Raw genomic sequence first — 22,743 nt, forward strand, 5'->3', positions numbered from 1 at the left:
TCCAACCCGTCTGACAGCTGATCCCGTTTGAACGCACTGTTGGGAAAAACATCTTTCTGATCCTGGCCAAAATATCATCACTGTGCACGCCTCCCTCCACCATTCGGCAATAATTGTAATTCCATTTTATGCTGCGCAAGCATCCAAAACGTCAAATCGCATTCGGAGAAACGTCAGGTTGAAGAAGCCAGTTTGTTTCCTGTGTAGATTTTGTCGCAAGTGTTTCGATTTTCGCCCCCTACGAAAAATCTCAACTCAAATTTGCATTGTGAAGTAGAGGAAATTTGCTAGTGAGAAGCTGCGTCTCGCACGAATTCCTGGTGTAAGTGATTTAATTTGGAAAAAGGTGTACTTTCGGGGAGGCGTCATTAGCTGGAAGGATGTTCTCTGGGTGCATTCGCATGTTCCGAGTTTCCTTTCGTAGCAGAAAACGCAGAAAACAATAATTTCGCGAAAAGTTATGGTTGGTGTGGTGGTGATGACGTTGGCGATGCAAGATACTTCCCGGCCCTGTTAGTTTTTATCGTGGAAATAAAAACGATGGGCCATTCTGGTGGCGACTGTGGGAGTGTTGAGGAATTTCCAGATTCCGCTAGCGTTGGCAAAAGTTAGACAGTCATTTGGAGCAGTAAAAGGCAGATGTTAGTTCCTGACGACCAGGGCGTTCTCTTGCGGCATAGGTTAGCATACGCAACGCATAATCCACACTCGCCCACCTTCCGGAATCTATGTGGCAAACTGCAGAGGGCAGAGCTAGCGGCTCGACGGAACTACTCCCCGAAAGGTGAAAGGAAAGCGTTCCCCTAAATTCAACGCCGACGAAAGTAGGTTACCTATGGCCGTAGTAAATTCGTGGTGTTTCCGAAAGTTTCATCGCTCTCCGTCTCGCGAATCGCGCGTCCCCAGCACATTCATCATCCCTCCCAGCGGCTACGTTTTTCTTCTCAATCATCAACACCTTCCCACGGTGCAGTGACCTTGTTTTTCGAGTGTGTGTGCGAGCAATTGGGCGAGATAAATTTTATCCAATCTTCTATCGAAAGCAGCATGAAAAAAAACAGCATAACTGCGTGTGTGTATGTGTGCGTGTGCAATTGACGCTGCTCCGTGTGCTGCTCTGGTATGTCATGCTGTACGGCTCTTTGTGTGTGTGCGAACGTTTATAGAAGATGTAAGGAGAAAAACAACAGGAAGCACAGGATTTGGCGTGCTATGTTCTGGCAAAATTGGCAAAACAAAGGCGCATCAAGTTCATCCCCAGCTACAAAGGCTTCCTTTGTTTTTTTTTTCTATTGATGTTGTCTGTGACAGTTCTCGTTGGCTGCCATGATGGTGTGGCATGCTGACTACGCAGCGTTCGTTTCAACACGTGGTAAGTGGAAACATATTTTTTGATACACATAATTTCACTCACACACACACAAACTTATAATTCACACCAATAAAAGCTCGTCCGTTTTTTTAGTTACATAGTAATGTTGCTTCAGCGTTGTTTCCTTCCAAGGCACTCGGCATAGTTCGCTCCAGGAAACCTTCGAACCACCACCGAACCGGAGCACCCGCCCGCCTAATGGTGATTAGTTTGTTTATTTATCAAACATCGAAGCCATATTTTGTTTACCTTTGCACACAGAAACTTCTCCCTTGCGGGGGAACTGATGCTCAAGTACGGTCGGTAAATAGATGGAAGAGGGACTATGGCGGCGGGTACATGGTCAAATAGGTGGAAAAACACAGGAACCGGCAACATAAAACCTGCCTTCCTTTTTAGCTTAGTTTTTAGGTGTGTTTCGATTGCATGTCGTGAGCACGAAAGAACACATACACAGGAGGACGCACTGCGTGTCCCACCGGAGGGATAGTTACTCCGCTGGACATCACATTAAAAGTTTTTTTTCAAGCACCAGCGCTAGTTCGATTTAATATTGAAATATGAGTTGATCGTTGGAAAAGCGTATTGGAAAATTCCCAAACAGTGCTAAAGGACTTTTCACTATGCACCCGAGGCGAGCAATGAAAGGATTCAATTATTCTTCCCACGTGGTACTGCCGCATAACATTCGTATTTGTGTGTGTGTGTGGGAGGTTAAAAAGCATAATGCAGTTCTGTCTGCATCGGACAGCACAGCACCTACTTCTCCGGCGTGGTGGTCCAGAACCTACCAGGTCAAGGCTTTATTTGCTGCACCTGCGTATCGGTGTTTGTGTAGGGGTGGCACAATTCTGGGGGCCCCAAACGACTGGCCGCGATGCTCTGGAAAAAAAGACGTTGCAGAGGTTCGTGCTATTTGCTTGATTCTCGCAAATACGCTACGATAATGAGAAGGAATGTAATATTGGGCAGGACAACGCTTTAGCTGCACGTTCTAAATTATCCATTTAGCTGCTGAGATAGGCCACTTTGTGTCTCTCGGTGCGTGCAGTTTTTGCCTAACACGAGGTCAAATTGCCTAACGCGATTGATGTGGTTTTGGTGAGCATGTAGCTGCACCTCACAGAATAATGTGTAAAGTATAACGCGCGAATTGTGGTTTGCAAAAACACTCGGAATGTGCAATGCAATCAAATCAATCCCACCGAACACTCGATGCGCGGAGGGAAGCACTCATTGGTGTGGGAAAATTAGAAATGGAAGATCGAGCAATCCGGAAGGAAAACTAAGACGCTACAGCAAAAACCCGGGGGATGGAAATGAGGTGAGTTTGTGAGCTGCTCACCCAACAACAACAACACCGATCTTCTGTAAACGTAACCGAAGCACTGCGAGAAACACACCAACACTCCTACCGTACTGGATCCACCATTGGAGCTTTTTTTCTTATTTTGTTTCAAATGCCTGGCCGGTGGAAGAACCGTGGAAAACCGCTCGCGCGCGGGGTGGGGGTGGCAACTAACATTACATTAGAAATGTACCGTTAGGTCGACGGAATTCCTACCGATTTTCTCGATTTGCCGGTTTGCTTTCCCGGGTCCCGGTTGATTCGCGTTTCCCAGCTTCTTCAACTGCGATCGCGCGTTTGCTGCTGCGAGTGGAAAAGGCCGGCTGGTCGGATATCTTCGCTTGATGTTTGTTGGGCGAGAGCAGCAAGCGAGCATTAAGCCTGGTGTTGTTGATGAGAGCGAAAGATGAGCGTGATGTTGCTGAAACCACGGGACCACCAGGGTTTCAAAGGGTTACTGTGGATCAGAAGTTTCCAAACGTTTCGGTGACTGCAACACCATGGTAGATTGGATGATTTTAAAAATATTGGATCCGGTCCGTCACAAGGCATGATCAGTTATCGAGTCTCATCCGGACCGTCATTCGCTAGGTGAAGGAATCACTTTTCTTCCTGATCATTTATGGTCCTATAACTAAGAGAGGTCGTGACCTAGAGGCAGGGGAAAATCAAATCAAAGAAGTCAGTTACGGCCAAGTTCTCCCGAGGTCTAAAGAATCAACAAGAACAAAATTGCATTTCAAATTTGAATTGCATTATGAAGATTTTCAGCAAATTTTTAGATCTTCAATAATGAGACTCTCCTATAAGACTTCTCTTTCTGTCTCATAAAAATGGTCGTTGGAATCACTTTTGAAATTACATTAAACCTCTAGTAATCAATTACATGCAGAATGTTAAAATGTTAAGCTGCCCGGCGTTAGAGGCGACATCGGCGCCGATCTTTGTACGCGATTACCGTGGTTCAAATCCCATCCGGACCATTGCCCCATAGTGAGGACTGACTATCCAACAACGTGGCATCATTAAGTCTAGTAAGCCTGCCATGGCAGACATGACCTAAGAGGTCGTTAGGGCAAGAGGAGAATTTCCATAACAATCCATAACAATTATTACTTCAATCGTAAATTGATTTAGAACTGAATAATGCACGAAGATGTTTTATAAATTGTTGAAACTTCTTTTAGCTCCATGATCAACAGTTCAAAACATTCTATGAATATTACAATATGGCGACTGACCGTAATAATAAATAAATAAATAAAATAAAATACCCTTTTATGGAGATCGCAGTCAAGCGTTAGTTTAATTTTAATTTTACAGGTTTAATTTTAATTAGTCGATTGCTCCTTTTGTGAGCACCATTACCAAATGGCTTCGAAAGCTGCAGTTTAGCGATCCTCACACAGTAAACCATACCGCAAAACGATCGAATTTTTAGAGTCTTTTTTGCGACGGTTATAAGGCCGTATGTTTTCATATGGCCAAAAAGCTCAACAAACCTGTGAAATGATACACATTGAAGGTGGTTTTTAAAAAATGATTTACCAGTGTGTTTCTTCCATGGGGAGGTATTTTTTATGGCGCCTCTTTTAGGTATGGTAAACAAACTGGCAAAAAAAAACACATACGCACACGCACCATACGAAATTCATCGCCCATCGCGGTTCTTCTTATCGTAGGTCCAGACGCGTTCGCCAACCGAGAAACGCTTCGAACCGTAACACAGAACAATAGGGATGGTAGAGTTTTGTTTTAAATAGACCATAATTTGGGTTGGAATGAAACTACCAAACCTTGAACCAAACATGTGCCCATCACCAACGCGCATAAACGCTTTTCCTCCGTTGGGCAGTCTCGGGAAGAATTCACGGTCAAGTATTGTCAAGGAGAGTAGTTGCCTCGGATTATGTTTTTTGCATGCTTACCCTCTGAATTGAGTAGAAAAAGATACAATTTAATTGGTGTTCATTGACGTTTTCCTTTTCGATTGCGGAACCGTTCTTGGTGGCCGTTTTCCTTCTGTTGCAGAAATTGGTTTCAAATTTCCTGAAGCCAATGTGAGTCAGTAGTGTGCAATAATCGATCATTGTTTTACCTTGTTTTGATCTCACTGCTGCTGACGTAAGCAAGCTCAAGTTTTACCAAGCGTAATGTTCTACATATCGATCGTTGATCAGTCGAATGGAACGATCTGCACCAGGTGGAACAGATCCTCTTCTTCTTTTTTTGGATCTTCCCGTAGCATCTCCAGAAGACGTCGACAGAACTTTGCATCTTTGTTGTACATTTGTTGTGATCCAGCTGTTCATTTTGTTTCGATTTATACTATTAGAGGTTTTATATTTGATCGACTGTTATAAAGTGTTAAAGCATCTAGAAGGCAAACTAAACGAAGAACAGCATCTGATAGACATTCGAAACAGCCGGGTTTCATCCGAAACGGGGTGATTCTTTTTAATAAATTTATGATCATATCATCCATTAGAGCTCAGCAAGCACCTTCGCTGTCCTGTGTCCCCTTTGCCGCCCGGCACTCCACCCAGTGACTGACACGCATTCTCATGCTGGCTTTCCGTTAGTTCGTAATAGTGTTTTTGCTGCCCGCAAGCGAATCAATCGTGCCTCTATGGTGGATCGGTGTGGCTTATTATTTGCTTGCCGGCTAGATTGTTGTGCCCAGCAAGGCGTAAACACAGGCGTTCAAGATTCCGCACCACTGATTTCTGTTCTGACTGCGTTGTGCTAAATCAACAAGATGGTAGAGAGCACCACAAAAGAAAGGATGTGCTGTACGAGGGCCTCAGCACAACGGCACAACGTAATGAGTTTTTGAAGGGTGGAAAGTGAACTTAGTAAATACTGTAGTTGTGATGATTTATCGTCTGCCTGAATCTGTGTTTCTTGGTCAACTTGAGATTGAGTTATATTGGTGAAGTATGATTAAGAAAATTAATTGAATATTTAAAATCTCTTTTTTCAAATCCCAAAACACTAGTAAGACGACATTGAAGTCTCCGGTCAGTCTAATGATGCGTAGACAGACGGAGATTAGCGTTCCCATGTATCTGTTTGCGGTGACAACTCTTGGAGGATGCCGTTTAAAAATATCACTTCCGTTTTTTTTGCAACTTATTCCTGTGGCCATTTTCATTAATTTTAAATGTGTCTTGTTCTCTTCATGAAAGCGACGTATCCAGTGGTGTTTCCCATGTTTGTTTTGGTTAAAATTTTCCGAACGGTGCTATCGTACGCAACACCAGCATGTTCAAGTTTCTTCAGCGCTGTTTAGCGGCACGATGCCGGTCAAAGTTTATTGACATTTGCGCGATTGCGATCTTCGTCTCGCGCCGGTTCACACCGAAACAAGACGCCTTTTTTGCGCGAATTCTTTTTGCGCGGTGGTGGAGGATGGTGTCATTTGGTGTGCGTTATGGCGTGAAAAAAAAATAGACGCACAACTTCACGTGATGTGATCTTTCCCATTTGTGCGCGTACCGTTGCTTCTGTTTCAGCTGATGGCTGGCTTATTCGTGAATCATATTGGACGAGGCGGACGTGTTTGATGTTCCGGTTTTGTTTTACAACCTTACACAAAAAAAAACTGTATCTTATTACCACTGGTGTCGATGGAATTCGATGACAAAAGGCAGGGCTTTGTTATGGGTTTTTCATGAAGCTTTTAATTGATTGAATTGAATTTGTTGCGATTTTTTTGGTTCATGATGAGCTTTTAAACGAATAATTATTTCAAATACTTTATCAGATACCAGGGTTACGCAATAAACCGCATCATTTTTGAGTCCTAAATGTAGAAAGCAGCGAATTTATCAACTTTCGCTATAAGACATCTTAATAGTTAAAAAAGGATTGTGAGAGAAGGAAAATGGGAAAGCAGATTCATATGACAATATCGTTGTCTAAAGATATCTTACATTTACCACATACTGTCTTCTGAGCCAGATTTATACGCTCCTCCAGATGGGCATTCAACGCAACATTATTCGACATTTGCCGAGGCATCATTTGTATGAATGCTTGGGCTCCAGGAGACCGAGGATCGATGGGTCGGTCCAGACCAAACCGCAAGGACACTTGCAAAGAGATCAAAACAAGGAATTGCCGGAGTTCATCTGCCCACCACATGTGCTGCAAGCTGGTCAGGGAAAGTTGTCGTGAGAATCGAAGGGACTCTTAGGTTGATTTTGAACGATCTTAAAATTTGCCTTCTATGACGCCTCTTTTGACCGGCCTTCTATGACGTCTGTTTTGACCGGCGACTCAGCCTTCTCGTTGCCGGGAATTCCAAATTAGATACGAAACGCCTTGTGAAACATCGTCAGCAACATAGACCATTGATTGTTTTTACTTCGAGAAAATCTGGACTCGTGTCAGTGTATGGAGAGATACAAGGGTTTCTATTGCCAGTAAGTGATCTGCATGAATGAAGCACAGCGGAGGGCTTGCTGATATATAAAACATCCTGTGAACTAACTCTGCGGTCTTCATTTTACACAGATTTCGCAACTTAACGAATAGTTCGGCGGTCTCTCCAAAGATAACGATGCGTGTTAGTATTACTGATGCTTCAGAGCACAACTAGAAAAAAATCCTCTTCAGGGATGGTCCTGATTGCTTCCTCAGCACTTCTTTGTTTAACAGAAACTCTGTGGCACAGATTTGTGTGACAACTGAAAAAATCAGACTCAATTTATTGGATGGATTTCAAATAAAGTTTTTATACCAGTGGCCTAACCATCACAGTAGACGCGTTGCTGCCTGACTTAGCTATCATAGACCAACGGAGACAAACCGTCAGTCACAAAGCGCAACACTGCTCAATTGCTGCATTAAACATTCATCGGCACATTCCAGTGTGGTGTGGTGCCGTAGGGCGATTTAAATTGCTATCTGCTCGCGACGACCCGCCTGCCTGCACGGTACATAAGCACGGTGAATACGTTAGAGTGGATTAAGTGCAGCTGGTATTGCGCGCCCCGGGGAAAAGGAGAAGTTCGGTTTGATTGTGATGTCTGTTGATCGGAACATTAGGTATAGCACCATTCTTTCACTACAGGAATACATGGGGTAATGTACGTACTGGCCGTGGTAAAATTCATACGCACATTTAATATAATTGCCTTCTACCTGCGACTGCATAATGATGATGGTAGATCAAATTCATTGATGGGTTGCATTTCTTGGAATGTGTGCATTCAGGCATGTGACGAGCATGCAATTTAACTTATGCTAATGTAGAAGATTATTTGCATTTTTACTGTTTTGATTAATAATTTAAAGAGAGGTGCTGTTTGAAGCCTCTAAATGCATGCAAGCTTTTTAATTAAATAAAAGAGTGAATAATCAATTTCTCTTGCAAAGTGCTAATGATTTTTATGAATGACGCAGACCATGCAGAGGTGTGTTTTGCGTTTCTGTTTTTTTCGGATAGCAGCATTGTATTATTAGCATAGTTCAAGGCCGTAGATAGGTGTCAACAATCGAAGACCGTGTCGTGTTTCATATGTTTATATGGTATTGCTCGCTTTGGAACAGAACACAGGCGTGATGGGGTACGAGCGCACCGATAGAAAGGTCACGACCCAGTTTTGGCTGTGTCTAGCACAACTGATGATTGCATACGTTGGTAAACGCTGCTAGCATGTGACAGACATTCACAAGTGTCACTGCAGAATTGTGGAAAAAAGTAAAAATCACCGAAACGGGTCGGCGGATAATAGGGGTGGGGTGTAAAATGTTAATTTCGCCTTGAGACTACTCTCTTTTTTGTTCGTGACAGTGGTTCAAATTTAAAATGATAAATGTCCTTCAGGATTTGTGTGGGAATGCTTTTTAGTTGTTTTTTTAGGATCGATCGAAGTACTTGTCAATACCCATCCATTTGGTAATTGGATTATTGGCCCTTTTGTACTCGAATTTAATTATGGAGACTGATGCTATAAACGCGAAATAGTATATCGTTAATTTAAAACAACAATTTCCTGCCCAACGAAAACGCCCAAGCACGTTGTCAAATCGGCACAAAGAAGGAATTGTTTGTCGCAGTGCTGTGCGGTTGATATTGGCACTATCCATTTACGGTTGCCGACCAGATGCAATCAGATGCAGCTTTGCTTGCGGCACTCGGTTGCAAATTGGCTGCATTATACAGCAACGACGAGGAACCGAAGTAAATCTACGACATCGTGCCGTCTCAGAACTGTCTTTCCCGTTAGAGGCGGCCAACACGTACACACTGTCGCACTGGTGCAAGTGAATAATCGCGCGGTTCTCGTCGCGAGCACTGTGTGTAATGTGCAAAGGAAGGCACTGGTCCCGTCCCGTGACCATTTCATACGTAAACAGGGCTTACGCCGAAAATATTATCACGTACCAAGTCGTGTCGGTATCGCAAACGTGGCGTTCTGTACTGTACAAAGGCGGGCGGTTACTAATTCTTCATTTCGGTATTGTCTAGGGTTTATTCGTGCGTTTTGAATTTGGAGTTTCGAGCAACTTCTTTGCATGTGTTTAATGTAATATAAAATACAACTACATATTAACAATTGGATCCAACTTTGCTTGAAACCTACATCCATGGAGGATTCTACAAGAATATATCGAACTCTTTCCTGGGAAGAATTTTGGATTTCAGTTCTCGCTGTCTTTAGCCGACTAGTCACTTATCCAGAAGCCTCTCTTGGCTACAGAAAGATCGAACAAGGCTCTCCAGTGGAGAATTGCCCAATAATTCTTTTACCTGTTGCTAAGGTCACTTGGGAAGGCTTTTCGATCAAACTCTTCGCCTTAGATATGATCGGCAAGCTTTGTTCTTTAAGGTCGATCACCTTTTGTCCAGGATATTCTTTTGAACGTATGCTCTGGCCCAATGATACTCATTTCTACAATAATTTCTATTGCACTTTACTGGAATTCTGCAATTTGTTACACTTGGCCATAGTTACTCCAAATCGATTGTTGGCAACGTTATAAGATGATGTCTGTACTTGGGCAGGTAGATGGGTGAGATGCATTCAGCGTTAGAAAATGAGAGCTCGTTTATTGCTAGGAACTTGGTGCGAAATCACAGACGTTCTTTCAAAAACCAGCCACAGGGTTTTATGCATATGCAGTTTTACAAGCGGTTTACCATTATCATGCTCATGCAAATTTTTCACCCGTTTGTCTCTGCATATTTTTATTGTTTCACCACGCACAAGGGTGTATTCGGAGTAGATTTTCATTTTCTCCTCATTCATTTGAATAAAGTGAAATCGATCCAATGGGTGGTGGCTCGCTGATGCTGCTCGTGGGAAAATTCCCTTCCCCGATAGCCGCCTGCCGGTTGCTAATTTTTTCCACACCAGCTTTGTGTGGCTCCCCAAAGCGCGCAGCTTCCGCCGCGCTTTCATTTGACAAGTCGGGTTAATATTTTGGTGTTTGCTATTCGTACACTGCTCTAACCGATCGAATCGAAACTGAGCACGATGGGTTTTGGGACATACTTTCGAATGCAAGCGAATGCAAGAATGCAAGAATTAGAGGTGGTCGTAAAGTGGTGCATAGTGCTGTTGTGTTAATTACTGCAGTACACCGGTGTAACTTTAAACTGTTGCACGGCGTGAAAGTGTTGTGGTTGTGGACGATGGACGATGTAAAACTAGCAACGAAGAGAGGAGTTTTGTGGGAACAGCCATTCCGCTCAAAGAGAAGGAAAGGTTTTATTGATTTAAATTTGCGTTTAGATTGTTCAATGGGAACAAACGGCATGTCCACACTGGTTAGAGAAAACATTACTTTCTATTTGATTGAAGCAGCTGACGGGCGCTCGTCACAGCGCACTGCACGATTGTCGCATAATTTAGATACGTCAAATGAAGCATAGAATATGGCACCGGCAGTTTCAATCAGTTAAACTGTCCAATCACAACAGCAGCAGTAACAGTGTATTTTTTTATTGGGAAGAAAAGGAAAAAGCCAACAACTGTTTTACCCTGCCTCCCTATACGCAACCTTATTTCGTCACCTTTCACTTTCCCATAATTTGTACGAGGAAACGGCTGATGAAAGACGTGGAAATGTGCAATCTCTGGAGGGGGTGGTCATGGGAAACTGCAGCTGGGCCTGCAGTGTGGGTGGGTGTGTCATACTTACATGATACGATCCGTGAGCTCGTCGGTGGGTTGATGGCTTCCGTGAAGTCACTAATTTGTGCGTTGCCTAATTAGTATCTGGAAACACACACAAAAAAGCTCCACAAATCCGGTTCGATGGTCTTGTTAATAACTTTTCTGACTACAGTCCGACAGACTATGTGATAGAATCGGAGGGAAACCCCAGTTTGTGAATGTTTTACTTTTTGTTTTCGTCATTCCAATTATTTTCCTTAGCATAGATAGGAAGGAGCGAAAAATCTTATCTCATGCCAAAACAACTGATGTAATCGTCCCGAGTCTGATACGGTTTCGTTTAACCAAACTTCAGTGATGGAAAACTAGCTTATTGTGCTTTTTTTTCGGGCTGGTTGATGATCATCATATCATCCCGAACGATCCATTGAGCCATTTCCACGACCGAACCGACGCACGTGGCAAAGCTAGGAAATGAGTTTGGAGATTACACGCCACGGTTCGCTCACCCGTAGTCAAGCTGGCCGGGTTTTTGGATGGGAAAATGAAATAGAAACGAAAATACTGCGTTAGCTGTCTGTATGTGTGAATAGAAGGAAACGGCGGGGTCCACTTTTCACCCGGTGTCCCAGTCAGTCCGGGAAATGCAGTTACGGTTTAATGAGTCATCTGCGTCATCGGCACCCAGATTAGTGGTAGCGGTCGTGAAATCGTTGTGAATTGTTTGTTGCCATCGCGCAGCGCACATTTTATAAGCCTGATCCCTCCACCCCCCGCACACCATAGCGGATTGTGGCCGAGTGCCTCCCGTTAGCACGCCTGATTGGGCACCAGCGTAATAAGCGGTAATGTGTGTATCTTTTTCTAATGCTGCTTTGTGCGTTGCCGGATGCGATGCTGATTAGCAGCTAAACTGAAGGGGAGATGGAACTAATGCTGGTGACTTCTCAATGTGCTTGAGGGGTAGAAACATCTTTCTCGATTTTGCAGGGTAGTTAAGAAGAAGGGCAGAGCTCATTTTGGAGGGGGCTTTTAATTTAATAGATTGAAAATAAAAAGTTATTTTTAATCTTAACTACAGTGGCACGTTGTAAAAGTGCATCTCTAATTCTATCTTTATAGATTGACTAAAATTATTTTAGTCTTCATAGATTCTGAAACGGGGTTTGCTGCTCTTGTTGAACCCTCTGTTGAGCGACTTTCAATTAGTTCTTCTCATAATCATCTTATCATCATCGTCTAATTAAAGTTACATTTCCAAGATATTTATTATCTTTTTAAAACAAAAGAAGCAATTGTTGCTGCATCGTGTTGTAATGCCCAGCTCGTTGATTCCTAATCATGATTACTCTTAATCTTAAAATTTTTACCTACTAGGCTCTAAAACCGTGGAAAGCTCTTCAGCTGCTTCGAAAGTCCTCCAGTCCACTGGCATTCTAATATCCCGGCCTTGTTGCTGGTGGAGGCATCGACGCCATCACTGCCTCACAATATCCCGGGGAGCTTTATTTGTTGTACAATAATTAACTTAAAGTAAGGCACGTAGAACTCCTCATTGTAGCGGATAATGGATGAGTCCTTCTACACATACAGGACCTTCCGAGTATCCTTCCGCGAATCTTCCTCTGGAAACCAGTTAAAAGAATCTCATCAGTTCTAGTTCTAGGACAAGAGCTAGTCCTTGTTTGTACGTAAATGAGTGCTGGAAGTGTAAATGTTTCCTACAGTCTCAGCTTCGTCTGGCAAGCATCTGCTACACAGGAGAGCCTCAAACCAATGATCTACGCAATTATCGAATGTCGGGATCTGGCAAGGCCCGCTCCCTAGCGCTATCCGCTTACATCGAAGAGACAGGTAATGCAACTCTTGTCCAAGCCCTGAGAGTTATGCATCCACCTTCACCATTATGCTTTTTATTCAACAAGGCCGGCCTGATCGTATGGCTACTCCATTATTATTAACTGCGGGCTAAAAATGTTATCCACCTTAGTTCTTATGTTTTAACACAGTTTTTTTTAAGTGGGCAATACTTTTCCGTTGGTCGGACCGGCAGAACCTGGGTTCAAATCCCATCCATCCACTACTTTACTACTAGAAAGCCAGAAATGTGGCAGGCCGAGACCTCTCGAGGTTGTAGTGCCAGGGAAGAAGAAGAAGAATACTCTTCCGTCATTATTAGATAATTTGGAAAATAAAAAATCATAAGAAGCATAACACAACTTCTGCAGTCGTAAAGCCCTTTTTTTTAACTACCAACTCGCTCTTTGATTTGGTAATGAGCTTTTTTCCCCCCATTGATGCAGGAAACATAAAACGCTTGGATAGTGCAGCAGACATGCAATCGTTTCGTGCGTAGAACGAATCGTGCACTATCACCGAAAGCGCATACACTTGCCGTATTTATTTCTGTGTTTTTTTGGCCTGAGTTCCGCAGCGTTTTTTTTTTTGGTGCCATGTACGTTGTGGGAGTATTTCGATCGGCTTCCTCGTAGTTTCTGCATGATCGACTCGAAGAAGATCGGCTTTTCCGTAATGTTGTATCAGTATCAGTGCGCCATCGGTGCGCCGCGCTACCTTCACCACCGGCGGGCAACATGAACCTCTGTATGCTGTAATAATGTGTGTGTCCGCCCTCAAATCGGCCCCAGTCAGCGCAGGAATTAGGTAACTTTGCTAGAGGAAACAGTACCAATCACCTGTGCGGGTAGCAGTACAAGACTGTTTTCCTTTTTTTCAAAACCTCCGTGCGCGACCGAGAAAGAAGGAAATGGAACGCGCAACTGTCTAATGACATAGACTGTAAATGGTTTTGGTGGAGACTGAGTGAATTAAATCGTGCGCTGGAAGATTATCTGTGGGGGACTGCTTCGGTGGTTCTCTAATTACGCTAATCACGGAGTCAAGAGGTCGGCTTCGCTTGATTAGTGTCGCTTGAGTCGCGAAATGTGGTTCGTCGGTTGGTTCGTGTCACATTTGCCAGGCTCCTCGGATATCGTGGATGCTGTCTGCTCCCTCCTTCACCTTCAATTGGGAGTGACCATTTATGTTAACGCACTTGATTGGTCGTATTTGAGGGAGGTGACTTCCCTTTTTTTCTTACATTATGCTCTGCCTTTCCTATGTTGATTGAATTTGGTGGAGTATTTTCTCAAGTGCTTATACTTTCTGTAGTCTTTATTTATTGTAGCTATCTGTTGTTTGAAGCACAAGTTATTCAACACGGAGGAAACCCGTAAACGAAACACCTCAGTCAAGATTTGCAAGCTGCAACAACAGCACATGGCGACAGATTGATGGCTGCAGATAGTCCATCAATTAGTGGCAACAAATTGTACAATTAATGTCATGTTGTGCGATCACGACAATATCCCCACCATTCGATACACGCTGTTGTGCCATGCGGCTGGAGACCGTCGGAGTATGCATCTTGCCGACACCCGGCATATGTTAATGCACGCCATGATACTTAGCCGTACCGGAGATTCCGTACAATTCGTAATGATGCAACCCTGCTGCTACGAGCCGATCGTAGCGATCCTCGTCTTCTTGAAATGGGCATCAGTTTTGCATTTTTTTATCCTCCTCTACGACACGAATAAGGGAAGACGACTGTTGAGTCGCGTGCAAGAAGATTCATGTGATTGCAGAAATTGTCGCGTGCGGCTCGTTGTGTTGAAGCAACTGCCTTCATTGATTGGTAGCGTATGGCCGGTTAGTGTTGGTGGATGCGTGTGTGCCGTTTGCTCTCGCTTTCGGAGCTGACGGATGGTAAATAGCACTCCGAGCGAAACGCCCAAAAAATATCTTGATAAACAGACTTTACCTCAAAGTCAACAGTAGATTGATCAAACAAACTTAACTGGTAACCGAGATTCCTTTCTGTAAGCGCCACTATCATCAGTATGGGTTGCCCAAGGTTTAGCATTTGGTGGCAAACTTTTCAACGTAAACGTCCTTCGTAAAAGTTTCATCTTGAAAACGTTAGCCCTGCCAAAAGTCAAGAACCTACCTTCGTTTCGTAATAAAATCAATTCTATCGAGCCTTGTTTTTCTACGCTCGAGAAAGGTGGATATTTGCCAATTTTCGTTTCCAAGTTTTGCCATTTCCGGTGTTGTTGGTACTGTTACATCGACGCTGTCACCACCCAAGCACAACGGCGCTGTCTAACACCCGTCGCAAAGTGACATAAATCCTTACTTCCTTCGTTCGTTCTCAACTTGTTGGCGGCCAATGTCCGACACAGCAAAGTACGGTGTTGGGTGCCGGTAGACGTGCTCCAGACAGTGTCCGGTTGGGTAGCGTTCGGGAGAAACTATCGACGATCTCCTAAATTGTCGTGTCGAAGGAATTATGGTGACACCACCGACCATTGCAGCAATCATACACCGTCGCTTTGCACGCCGATTTACCTCAATCGCGCATGCTGAGGAAGCAAGAATCATGGTGCCGGTTTTGTCAACGGGGTTTCCCACCCGGTGCTACTGAAACCGGGTAGTATCCACGTGATGGTGCAACTGTCTAGATCTAGGGCAGATATCGGATGGGGTTGTATAGCAAGCAGTAGAGTACCTATTCTATCGCGAAACAACGGCGAATGGGTTTGGATTTTCCACCATGAACTGGTGGGACCTGGGAGTTGAAGTAGAAATTAATCCCAACTGCCCGTGTGTCCAACCAGCTGTTCTCTGACGCTTTAGTCCAGTAGGTTGTATGTGAACAGTTAGGAGGTCACTTTCTAGGGTGTGTGGTGCATGCACGGTGGGACAGTTTGTGAAAGGACAGGAAATTAGACTTTTCGTGTGCGTGTGACGTTTGTGCAAGAGAATTAGAGTTTACTTTTCACATCCACTATTGGGTGGGACAATGGGCGAGGAGTTGTGTTGGTAGAGGTTTTAGGTTGATGGGTGCGAGGTTTCGTATGAGTTGAAGTTTTACGACTGCGGAGAATATACTTTGAGCCTGAACTCTTCATAAACGATTTTTTACGGGCGTTTGGTGGGATAAATTTCTACTTCAACTCCACCAATTCACGGAAAAAAGCCCGCCATAAACATGGTTTTAAATTCAGTGAAAAATGATTTCCAATTTATACTAGCCTTCTTCTTCTTCTTCTTCCTTGGCACTACAACCTCGAGAGGTCTCGGCTTGCCATTACTGGCTTTCTGTGACTTTATTTGACTCGTAGCAAAGAAGTCAGTCCTACGTTCGGGGAGTCGGTCTGGATGGGATTTGAACCCAGGTCCTGCCGTGTGAAGACCCTCGCCTATCGCCTCGGCCACCGGCTCGCCCCATACCCCGGATACTAGCCTAGCATCAGCTAATTCTAATGCATTCTTTCGCTAGGTTCTAAACTTTTAACAGTTTTCTGATTTAACTTTAGACTGCACAAACAGTCCTACCCATCTGCGTCTTTAATTGTTCAAAACAACTCATAACATTGTATCATGTTCCCATTGCATAGAAATGGCTTCTTTCGTGGTTTGTGGCGGCAGAATATACATCAACTAATTCGATTACGTTTTACGGTTTTCACAAAGCAGGCGACCGCAACCGGAGTAAACTGTTATAGTTCGCAGTTTAGGAACGCTTGATTTGCAATCCAATTTTTGCAAACTATTTCCACCCAAACCGCAAAGTATCCAGTACCTCATAAAGTCCCCTTATTTTAGTGATCGTTTTAATGACATCCTGCCGAAGAGTAGTCCACAAGGCACCACACCTATCTACAAGTTCTTCGGGATGTTTTACGTCATCTTCATAACTTCACCACACCACACTTCACCCCGTATGTATGTCGTTGAACTTTGGCACTGGCAGTTCAACACACCGGTCGTCGGCGAAAACAAGCGGATGATCATCACCGCCGCCAGTCAGTGTCAACTTTCGCCCGGAAGTTTTAACATTCCTTGTGGTGGTTGGTTCTCTGCCTCGCCGTTCGCCAGTTGCATTTGGGGTTTGGATTGTGCTGGCTGGTACGACCATTACAACTTGCGCTTCACGAACGCGTGATTTAGGGAAACCGTCGTCAAGTACAAACAGTTACGATAACTGTTCGAACGAACGTGTGCAAGGTGTGACGTGACTTATGCGTACAACCGTCGAAGGCTTGAAGCACCCGATCTGGTGAAAAGTCCAATCCTCCAGTAGAGTGCGGCATTGTAAAGACGCCTGGCGGCTACCGTGTGTGTGTCCGTTCGATTTGGGTACGGGAGAAAGTGGAACGATTGCGTGCTGGGTTTTTTTTGTTTGTTAGCTTATCAAATCGATCGATAATGCTCGTTCGTTGCATGCTGCTTTCGTTCAGTGCAATCTTTTTTTCCGGTATCGTCTCGATGTTAATGACGTGCGTGAAAAAGTGAAATTTCGCGCGTGTGTGTGCGTTGGTGATGAAAATTGCACTCGCCGATTTGCCATTGTGTGCCTTTCGTTCGGCCAAGTTTAAGTTGACCAAAGGTCTTGGGATGTTGGAAAGAAAAAGTGGAAAATTTGAACACTCAGCCACCCATTCAACCAAAGCAAAAGAAGATGGAGTAGACATCTTGGAGAACGAGAAGAACCGTTTAAGAGCAACACATAAATCACGATACTGTTTCATCTCGTTGGCTACGTGGTAGGTGAAGGGGTATGGCTATCAAATAGGGTCTGAAGTGTTGATTGAGATTCGTACAGGGGACAGTGTCTGGACGTCTATGCCTGTACGCTTCATCAGCATTCCGATGACTCACTCATCGCTAGTGGGAAAGTTATGTTCCTCTGGAGCGATTATATTCGCCCCATGACACACGGGACACGTGTTTGCTATGAACGTTCCCTGTAAATCCATTTGAGCCTCTATCATTGTAAGCGGCAAGACGAGACGAGATTTTGGGAAATAGAAATGCTTAGCAGGGCTCTGGAAACATTTTGCTTAAATGCAGACGACATATTTGTAGCTCGTCAAAATGTGGCCCCTTTCTGTTGAGTGAGAGGGCCACAGTAAAAATAGGAATAACGATGCTTTTAATATTTCAAAAGTGGTTCTACTTAAAGAAATTGGGGTCTCGCGATGGTTCCAGGAATAGCAGAGTCTAACTGTCAAGTGTCCGTTTTCTGTTGATATCGATCACTGGTGGAGACTTATGTTGTAGAACGAAAATCGATTATGCTAGCGCCTCGTGGGACGTTATGAGCAATTATGAAATGTGATGAAATATCTGTCAACGATGTCAATCGCGTTCAGACGACGCTGGTGTGAGTGTGTGCAATCAGTTGATTTAAATATACGATGACTGACAGCATCCAATTCGTTCGTCCGGAGGACAATTAATTTAGTTTACCCCACAATATACAAAACCCATTATTTGTCATCGTAGTCGTGCAGTGAGGTCCACTTTTTCTTTCCTTCTCTTCATCTCACTTTTTTTTCAAGTCTCATCCCCAGCATGTGTGAAGTGGGTTTACATCATCATACGAATCTTCCAATTTTCAAAGGTGTAAATACTAATCATACGCTTCGCATTGTAAGAAAATAAACAGATTTTCCACCATTTCCTTACACGGTTTAAGCAATTTACATGCAGCGTTAATTTAGCAACAGATTCCTCCTCTCCGAGGAGGAGGCACTATAATTACAAAGTGCCCACTCTGGGTGGGTGTGAAATTGGCCACGCAAATTAAACAGGCTTACACACAATAAAAAACTGTTCCAAAACTACTGTTGTGACTGAAAAAGGTGTGCATTTGTACCTCACTGTGCGTGCGTACCTTTGCTCTCTTTTGGCAGCGTACTTTAATGATCTTTAATTAACATATTTTCATCAAAACTTTCACTCATGCGGCTGCACCCCCGAAAGGTGGTGCGGCTCGATTCGGGCTGTTTCTATTTGCTACCGTTTTGGTGCGTCTTTTTTTGTTGTTCGTAACGATGTTTGCATTTGCCTTAATTGCCTTTCGCAAAGGTGGTGTTAAAATTCAATTCAATTGATTGTTGCTGTTTCTGTCCAAAAAAAAAAAAAAAATCGACTCTTTTGAAAGGATCGCTCAGATGAATAATGTATGGCATTTCGTCGTTAAACGTTGGAGAGTGAACCTGTGAATGTGTCGCAAATTATATTGTTTGTAAATGACAGTTAAGTGGAGCATAGATTAGGGTGTCGGAACACCTTGATTACCTTCTTTTAAAATACAATGACCATTTCATTGTGAGTTGTCATCAACGCTGATTGCTGATATGCAAGCAAGCAAGCTAAGTGCTGGATTCGAGTTACTTTTAAAGATAAGGCTACCTCTATCATTCTGCATATCGCCAGAGCTATAATATAGGCTAAAGATCAGTTAATGAGCATCCAATTAGCAAAGAGGCTACTGAAACAATGTTAGACTATAATTAAGTGGTATGACTTTCACACGGCAGGACCGGGGCTCAAATCCCATCCAGACCGCCACCCCATACGCAGGGCTGACTACTTTGCTTACGGGTAAAATCAAGTCACAGCAAGACAGAAATGGCAGGCCGAGATCTGTTATGAACGGTACTTGAGATGCTCAAAACTATTTCTCAACTCCTTAAAAAGTTTCCAAGAAGTTTCAAAAAGAAACTGTCCTGATCAAGATTTGCAGTTGCGCTGTCGCCAATGAGAGATGCTTAATACACAAAGCTACCATAGCTCTGTCGGTTACATGCATCACAGTATGAATATATTGCAATAAGACTGCATCATAAAGCACTTTCTCCCAGCCGGACATAATATGTTTCGCATCGTACTATGCTGTTCCATATTTGAACATCCTTGTCGTTTTTTGTTTTCTTTATTGCCAAAGTGGACTTTGTGAAAGTTGTAACCCCTACAAGGAGAACTTCCCTTTTATTGAAAGGGAATGGTTACGGGGAAACTCCCTACGCCAAAAAAACGCCCGAACCACGGCAACAAGGTGAAGCGCACCACGATCATGAGTTAGTGACTTAAGCCTCCCGAAATAAATATAAAAAGACTTCTACGTGTAGGATGAAATGGATGCTATGCTTTCCACCCCAAAAAAAAAACACATAAAGCATAGGTTTTACCTTGTAACGGGATTTAACATCGTATTAGCTGTTTTTTGTTTTGTTTGGGGGATCGTCATCAACATCTTCGTGGAGGCGCCACAAACCGCCACCTTTTTTTCGGCTGCAGATCATTCAGAAGTCGTTATGGCACCCTTAGCTTTATTGGGTGCATTCGGATGCGATTGTTGCCCGTGGGCGGAGAAGGTGTGAGGTAGAACGCCCTCGTGATGATTGGATTTCGGGAGCCGCCGCCTCTGCGTTACACCGTTCGCAAGGGTATAGTGGTGCGATGAAAGCATATATTGCTGCTTCCTTTGACAGTTGGCTGTGAGTCATGTGGAATAGAATTCCGAAATGGGGGAGAAAACCCGTGAAGAGAAGTGAATGACCGCTGGCCGGCGTTGACGGCGAAAGGAGTGAAGTGTGTGGGCGCGCATGCATGGGGGTTGAAAGTGAAATCTCACTCATCGAGCGCATCCTACGGTTGGGCGAAGTTTTGAAGTGTAAGGATACCGCACTAATTCCTTATTCGGTAACTCTTCTCTTGTGGTATGGTTTGAAGATGTTGTTAGGCAATCTGGCGTTCCTTCAAACCTCTTATGTCATTTACAAGAGAAGATTCCCAAAACAAGAATTAGTGTGATTTGAAATATGTCTGAAATATGCCTCTCGCAGCGCAATGACGCGATTCTGAAGGTCTTATGAGATCATCGTCTACTGTTTGTCACCTGGCTGTGGTGGCTGTAGTGCTCGTACACTTAGGATGGCGTCATGATGGGTCGTTGTCGTGGTCAGCGTGCTCTAGTGGGGAGTGTCGCTCAAATTGACAAATTAGTTTCAGGTTTTTCGATTGTCTCACCACTCACGACAACTTTGAGCATGCATGAGCTCAGTTTCAACAGGTTCGTTAAAACAAAAATCAATGCATTAGATGAAGGTAACTAATTTAGCACAAAACCATACTTAATTTGAGTGTGTGTTTATAAATAAAGTATGACACGACAGCTACACACATATATTTTTAGACCAAAACACACCTTGTCTAAGCGTTGCAGGATAGGTTTGATGATGGTTCTCATACGATGGAAATGTTCTGAATACCGAACCATTCTTTTACCCCTAAGCTGCTACTCAAAATGCATCGAACTGCATTGACATTTCGCGTTTTTTGGGGACTAACCACAACAACTCGACAGGCAGATGAGGCGATACGGACGACACGTTCGACTGCCACACACCGTTGAAGTGCATATTTCATTCCATCGTATACATCCCATAGAACGGGGGAGCATGAACTGTTCTCGCTTATCCCCTTGCCTTTTTGGGATAAGCGATCGGTCGGCTGCATCAGCGTGCAGCGGTTGCATTAGCACAGGCAGGGGTCCCTAAAATAGAATGATCTATTTTTAAGTACCTGTGTTGTGTGTGTGTTTGCGTTGCGTTACGTGCGCTACATGGGTGAGTGCTTTTTTAATCCGTGTTTCTTGTGCGTTGGGATTTGGATTTTAGAATTTGAGTTGGCTAAAAAAGACCCAGTCAAGAGTCTGAGCGCTCTACTCTGTTGAAAGGAAAACTGTAACATTGCGATAAGGGGACACCATTTTTAATTGACCTTTCGCGCGCGCTCTGTTTCAATGGAATAACGATTTTCCATCTGATGCGCCCCAGAACCGTTCGGGAGGAACTACAGATGACCTTTCGCCTCCCCCGATCGAGAACAAAAGATGACATTCTGATGGGTAGGAAAAGAAAAAAAATCGCCGTTCCACCCATCCGGCTATCCGATTTCAAAGGTTCCTCCGCGCTGTGAGATTCCGACAATGTGCACACAAGCACAATGCCCCGTTTGCAATGCAGCGCTATGCATCTGTGAGGCAAACGATGGCGATTGATGCCCGTGTTAAGGTGGAGGTCGGCCGCAGTGATCTTCGCTGCCTTGCGAGATCTTCCTTCCCGAGAGTTGAGTGAAGTGCGCTGTGAAGATAATCAGTGGTGGTATCTTGTCTTTCAGTGCTGATGAGGCGCGTTCTTTGGCTTGTTTCGAGCCTCTCGGGGGGGTTGTTGTGGGTATGAGACGGTGATTCTAAAATTGTAGGAATGTTCCCTCACAACTGAGGTGGTAGCGAACACGCATCACGTGTATCTTGTCGTGCTGCATTGGGAAGACGAGGTGGTGTTTGTACGAAACAGCACAGAGTCTTGAACCCTCGTCGGAAGCTCAGCTCCGTCTTGTCACCGGCTTTTGCCGGCTAGAGCAGGGAACCACTCTATCATTAGATTTCCTCTGACACCACCGAAACACGCCCGTGCTCTAGCTCATGAACCTCCTTCTGCTGTTAGTCGTGACAGTTTTTTTCCCGGTTTAAATTATAATGATTTTTCCGCCAGCGCGATTCTCTGTTTTCCCCGTGGAGCGTGGTACACTACCTAGCGCCTAATGGTTCCTACCTTTCCATCTTTTGCCCCATCTAGCGTGTTGTAGCATCAAACGGCTTTACTAATGTGGTGCACTATTTCCTTTCTTTTCCATTTTCTTTCCAGATTTAGACCGAACGACGAAACGGCGCTGCAGAACGTACCGCCATAGAATGTTCCGTTAAATTAACGAACTGCAAACGGTAATTCTCGCGACGCGTTCCTACTACACCTCGTTGCTGACGGGGCCGGCCTTCTGACTGAAGCACACGACACTGTGCACCGTGTTGCCACGAGTTTTCCCCCCAGGAGCGGAATTCTTTACCACAGGACACTACACTGCGGCAGAGTAGATATTTCGGAACGGATATTGAGGAGTTCCACTCTTGGGAGGGCAACTTGTGCAAACCGTCGTCGGTATGGTTCCCGAGGGGCATAACGCTACTGTGAAGC

General features: G+C 44.2%; 1 protein-coding gene across 3 annotated transcripts in view; it reads left to right on the forward strand.

The window, feature by feature from the left end:
- The first annotated feature begins 151 nt into the window (after positions 1 to 151).
- LOC118508986 (probable cyclin-dependent serine/threonine-protein kinase DDB_G0292550) overlaps positions 152 to 22,743 on the forward strand; it is a 38,160-nt gene continuing 15,568 nt past the window's right edge. Inside the window, exons 1-2 of one of the 3 annotated variants that reach the window (XM_036048979.1) lie at positions 161 to 322; positions 1,047 to 1,120. The gene's annotated coding sequence lies outside the window, so the exon portion shown is untranslated. Of the gene's footprint in view, positions 323 to 1,046; positions 1,121 to 22,743 lie in introns of all 3 variants that reach the window. The other 2 variants (XM_036048983.1, XM_036048978.1) reach the window with 2 other exon arrangements.

The sequence above is a fragment of the Anopheles stephensi genome, chromosome 3 (genome assembly GCF_013141755.1).
Source record: "Anopheles stephensi strain Indian chromosome 3, UCI_ANSTEP_V1.0, whole genome shotgun sequence".
Taxonomy (NCBI): domain Eukaryota; kingdom Metazoa; phylum Arthropoda; class Insecta; order Diptera; family Culicidae; genus Anopheles; species Anopheles stephensi.